This window comes from Arctopsyche grandis, chromosome 4 (genome assembly GCF_051622035.1).
Source record: "Arctopsyche grandis isolate Sample6627 chromosome 4, ASM5162203v2, whole genome shotgun sequence".
In the NCBI taxonomy this organism is placed as follows: Eukaryota; Metazoa; Arthropoda; class Insecta; order Trichoptera; family Hydropsychidae; genus Arctopsyche; species Arctopsyche grandis.
Window position 1 is genome coordinate 1,056,953 of NC_135358.1, and position 6,000 is coordinate 1,062,952.

The window sequence follows — 6,000 nt, forward strand, 5'->3', positions numbered from 1 at the left end:
ATATCGGGAAAATTTTTAAACTTTTCCAATCAGTTCGACATTATTTGCATACTGTATAGTTTATTATGCATTGCACGAATATTAACATAATGTTTATTGAACAACTTAGACAGGATTTTGAAAATTTAATTAAATTTCTAGTACTTACTTAACATTATTGAACTTTTAACACGCAATTTACGAAATAGATTTAATGGGTCTATCATTTTTTTTTGTATTAATGAAAAACATATGCATCATAACTAAGAATACAGTAAAAAAAATTATATACTTTTAGATTTTTTAATGGCTTATTCATTAAAGCAAGAATTTAAAAAAATATATAATAATTTTTTTTAATAGAAAATGATCAGTAGGTCAGTAGCTATTAAAAAATATATAAGACGCATTGTGAACATAATTTAGTAATAATAAAAACATCAAAACCGATCAAACCACGTACCGATGGTACGTGGATCACATTGTTTATTTTCTTTTTCTAAACCTTGTATAGAACGACATCCCATATCAATTTTAAAAAATAAAACTGTCACTCACTATAGATTTTTAAATGATTTTTATTATTACGAAATAATGTTCATAATACATATCTATTTTAATATCTACTGATCTACTGATCATTTTCTATTTTACAATTTTAATTTAATTTTGTTAGTAATCATAGTAATATATTATTCTAATGTTAATGTTCAGAATAATAGGAAAAAAATGGCTCAAAAACCTATTTACAATTCTTATTTATGTAATTTAGAGTTTCCTGAATCTACGAAGCTGTTAGAAATATCAACAATTTGTAAATAAATTACAAATATTTTTCGAAGTTCTATATTTATTTGGTCAGTAAGTTCGTTTGATTTATATTAATAGGTCACTGACTGCTTGACCATTGTTTGTTTGTTAAAAAATACTTAAAACAGTAAACGATTTAATGACCATTCATTTGTATCTATGTAAATATATTATTAAATGTTCAAATAACTTACCGACCATTTATTGAAAAAAATCTAACCATTTAATTAGTTGCCTTTTTCTAATACATATGTGAGGTACATTTAATGCCAAAAATGATACGAAATTATACTACGAAAATGATTGGTAGACACTATTTAAAATAATTTATCTGTGAAAATGTGCTAAGAATTTAATAATCAATCATTTTTATGATAAATAATTTTATAAATGTATGTATTTGTATGTAAAAATATTTTGAAAGTTTTAAATTTCTATTTATTTTCGTTTAAATACAAAATAGTCAACTATTTTTGCCTATATAAATAAATTAACGTGTTCAAAATAAAAATTATATTCACCTATTGATAAAATATTAATATATTCACTTTCGTGAAACGATTCAGTGATCGCGTTCAGTTTTTACCATCGGAATATTTTCTTTTTTTTACACACGAAAACGGTATCGAGCGAAAGTTTAATTTTCCCATCAAACGCCATATATCATACAATAATTTCCTACATAAGTATAATAAAATCGATATTTTCACATCCGCTTTAAAAATGTGGTAAAATTCCACTATGACTATGTTATGCGTAACTTTGATCTTAGGAAACATCAGATACAGTCAATTTATAGGTCTCTAAATCGAATACCGGTTTCTTAACACCTTACCGTCATCGATTCTCCGTACCTACACATTTAAAATAACCGCTTTTGGCTATCGTTGACATAAATTAACTATTACTACTGGAAAAACACATGTTATCACATAAAAAAAATACACAGACATGAGAAAAACAGTGTGGGAAAAATTGGAAAATTGATTTTCATGCGTGCGTGTAGTAATGTATAATATATCGTACGATTTGAATTCTATCGAGGTCGTTTATCTTCCGGCTACATTGCTATAATGATTGTGTTTGATCATTAAAAAAAATATATATATCACATACGAATAATATATTGTAGAATTGGCTTGTTAATGTTGCGAAATGTAGGATATATAATGTTTAGAGTTTAAAATGGTCCTTTTTCGATTCAAACATTTAGTTCAATTGGCCATGAATCAAACGTTTCTTTTTTACACCAAGGACAATTTTTTAAGCGCTATGCTTTATTGTGTTAAAATCCTGTTCGTTAATTGAATCAATAATTCAATTTATATTTTTTGCACGGTATGAAGTATTTATTAAAACGTTTACCTGAGATGTAATGTTAACTTCTGATGTTACTCAATATTGAAAAATGTCAATGGGCTTAAAATTGAAATTAAAACGAAAGCGTATCGAGTTATACCTCTAATGGAATTAATTTTACACTTTAAAGCTTACTGATCTAGATTTTATTCCATTTTTTATACATCAAAGCCAATTTTCCACATTTATTGCAATTTATTAATTTAATTTACATTAATATGTACATATGTACTGTGTACTTTTCAAATGTAACTTTATTAAAAATGTATCTTTATATTACATACTATTATAGCACATTGACGATCAGCTTGTGTTTTTTAGAAAAATAATTGGTGTGCTATTTTATATACAGTAACGGTCAATGAAAAAGTGTCCACTTTCAAATTACGGTAAATGCAGTTATACTTTGTTTGGGGGGCTGGGGATTTATGCAAAGCCCTTTTATTTTATGAATATTATCTTTTGCTTTTATTTAAGTCTCCGTGATGTTTACTCAAATTATGTCAAATTATCCTAAACTGACCGCGGCGCAAAAAACTCAAAATTTCGGCTTTGGCTTTCAAACACATCAGCTCCCGATCTATAGCTAGTCAATTTGGATGCAACAAGATATCAGTGCACAAATATATCAAGATGAAATCAAATTCTACACCACAATTGCTGAAGATCAACTTTTGAAGTGTTTCTGTCTTCAGAACGCTTCAAAACTACCGTGGATATCAAATAGGAGTTTATAGCGGCTAGTGGTTCTGAAATAAGTCTAGAAACAACGTGAAATTCCATTCGTGAATGGGGTTTTTTTGCAAGAAGATCAACAAAAAATCCATTTTTCACCAAAAAAATGCGTCTGCAGCTTCTGGAATGGGCCAAAAAATATGAAAATTGGACCCTAAGTGATTGGCAGAATATGATCTTCTCGGATGAGAGTAAATTAAATTTATTCGGGTCCGATTAAATGCGGTGTATGAGACGCAGAACTGGGAAACGTCTAAGTGACGAATGCTTTTTGCCAACGGTGAAGTATCCTGCAGGATAGATGTGCGGTATGATGACATTACAGGATTGCTTAAAAATATTGGTGGAATCGATGCCTTCGAGAATGAGAGAAGTAATATAAAATAAATTATATATGGAGATATAATTTAAGTAAAAAAAATTAATAAATTTTATGCCAAAAAACATTTTTTTCTATATACAACGAAATCTTTTAAAAAACCCAGTTTTACAAAAACCTGAATAAAATTTTTATTTTACATAATATATGTATTAAGGCTCAAATGATATGAAATCATCGAAAATATATTTATCTAACACTTGTCATTTAAAATTGTTGGATAAAAATTATTTAGAGCAAATAAATTAAAAAAATATGCATTTTTAAGGTGGACACTTTTTCATTGACCGTTACAGTAATTATATTTTAATATCTTTGTATAATACAAGATACAACGAAAACTGTGAATTTTGTGACTTCATAATCGTGAATTTATTTACTCATAATTTATCGGTCATTTCTTCCGTCTGTGACAAAATGAAAAATTCTGAAATTGTGCCCATTTCAAAACTTACAGTAAATATAATACAATATAAGTATGTAACATCTCCTCCAAATCAATGCAAATTTATTTCAAACATTACTTTTACATCACCTTTTTCCAAAAATTCACTCTAATATATGTACATACGTACATATGTATCCATATGTTCGTATAACAATACCGACTCGTCTTGCACTATTTCCATACATAATGCTCAAATAAATTCGAATTATGCAACATGTTACAGAAATTTCATCCTTTCCTCCGATATGTCCTGTACAAATGCGACTTAAGTTGGATCTTAGTTTCCGTGTATGTTTTAAATTTGCATAACGTGTCGAGAATTTAAATACAACGACTACCTTTGAGATTTATCGATCGCAACAACAGGTGCATAAGCAGACATGCACACGAGCTTTAACGATTTGCGAACTGCAATGCGAAAATTACTCATGGCGACATTTCAATCAATTATTTATATACATACGTACATATGAGAATTCTCAATTTAAAATAGATTAATATAAATGTCGGTACGCCTAGAAAAAAATCGCCTATAGGTGGAATTGCGTTTGGTTTTTTTTATTGAACTTTTTTACTTTCTTTTCGATCTCATTGCATTGTTGGTAAAAGCTAACGATCACGATATCTTGCACAATGGTATACATACATATATGTATATTACATAATAATTTAATTTTTATGATACTATTACATATACATAATTATTTTTTGCATAATTAGAGAAGTGCGAATTTAAGTACAAATTTTAATTCATAAGAACAAATGTCTTAGCGATAGTCTAATTTTTATTTGGGGGTGAAAAATAAGCATAAAAAATTAAAAATTAAATCTTTACATTAAATGAGCACCATTATTTGTTTTCTTGAAATTGTGTATATATGTATGTATACATATAAGAAAAACTTCAACAAAAAATTTTGAGACAAATTAAAAAAGAAAAGTCCGGAATATGTGCAATTTTTAAAATTGTTTTTTTTTAATTTTAAATAAGTGAAACTAAATAAATTATTTTTTATTACATATGTATCATAGGGGTTTGGTGCAAACGATCGAAAAGCGCCAGACAGATTGAACCACAGATTTACTGGATGGCTGCTTTAAACGCAATTCTCGACTTCACGAATCAAAAATTGCACATCAGATGACGAGTAACCTTTCGATGTGCACAGATGCAATTATTAAAATGGTAATTATTAAAATTTAGTTGGATCTTTCTGGCGAGTTTTTAATAATTTAATAAGTAAAAATTCGGAACTAAAGTATCAGAAGCACAAAACGTATACAGGGTAGGTATGTCGGGACTTCGGGTAGATTTCGCTTAGTGTGAGTGCGAGCAGTGCGCACGCATCAGGTACACGTGTCGTTAATCTGTGGTTCAGTCTGTCTGGCGCTTTTCGATCGTTTGCACCGCATCGGTATCATAGGTATATTTCTTATTATTATTTCTACTGGTTACATACATGTTGTTTCGCTAGTAATATTTTAGAAATAATTTGACATACAAAGTTAAGTACCCGAGTACACAAATACCTACATACATATATAGACAATTTTCGTGAATTATAATGACTGGTTATAAAAATTATATACAAACTTTGAATGTTCTAAAAAGTGATAAAAACTCAATCGCCAATGCAATCTATCTTATTAAGTGTCATAATTGAGTTCGGAAAATGCATTCCGTCTAATAAATTTTAAGGTCGCAAATAAGGATAATAATAAAACGTTGCGCAAGGCGAGACATATGTATTATATATTATAAATATAACACATGATTAGCTTACTTATGAACGTAATGTAATTTGGAAGCAATTGGGGTCGCCACGAAAATATGCATTATTATTATAGGCATTATTATAATGTTTCTTACGGTATCTTTTTTCAGGTCTATTAAATAACACAGGTAGTTTCACAGGTGAGAAATGTGAAAGTTCCGAATACGTAGACTGAAGGCTGTCAATACGGACTGATTTAAATTCGATGTGTAACGGAAAATATTTCACGTTTAAATTCGATTTAACGTAATATTTATATAATAAAAAAACTCATTGAACCGATGTATTTAAATTTATGTAGAGCTGAATACTCTAGCTAAAGGTGGACACTGTTAGAAAGATTTGTCTGCAAACAGACTTGACTAGTAACTGTTTAAAAGTTAGTATTGTTGCGTACAGGGTGGGTTGAGGATCCAAGTAAAAGGCCAACAGTCGTTTCACAGCATTTATTGATGATTCAGGAGTTACACGCACTGTCACTGCTCCGTCCAGAATGAATTATATCGCCTACGTAC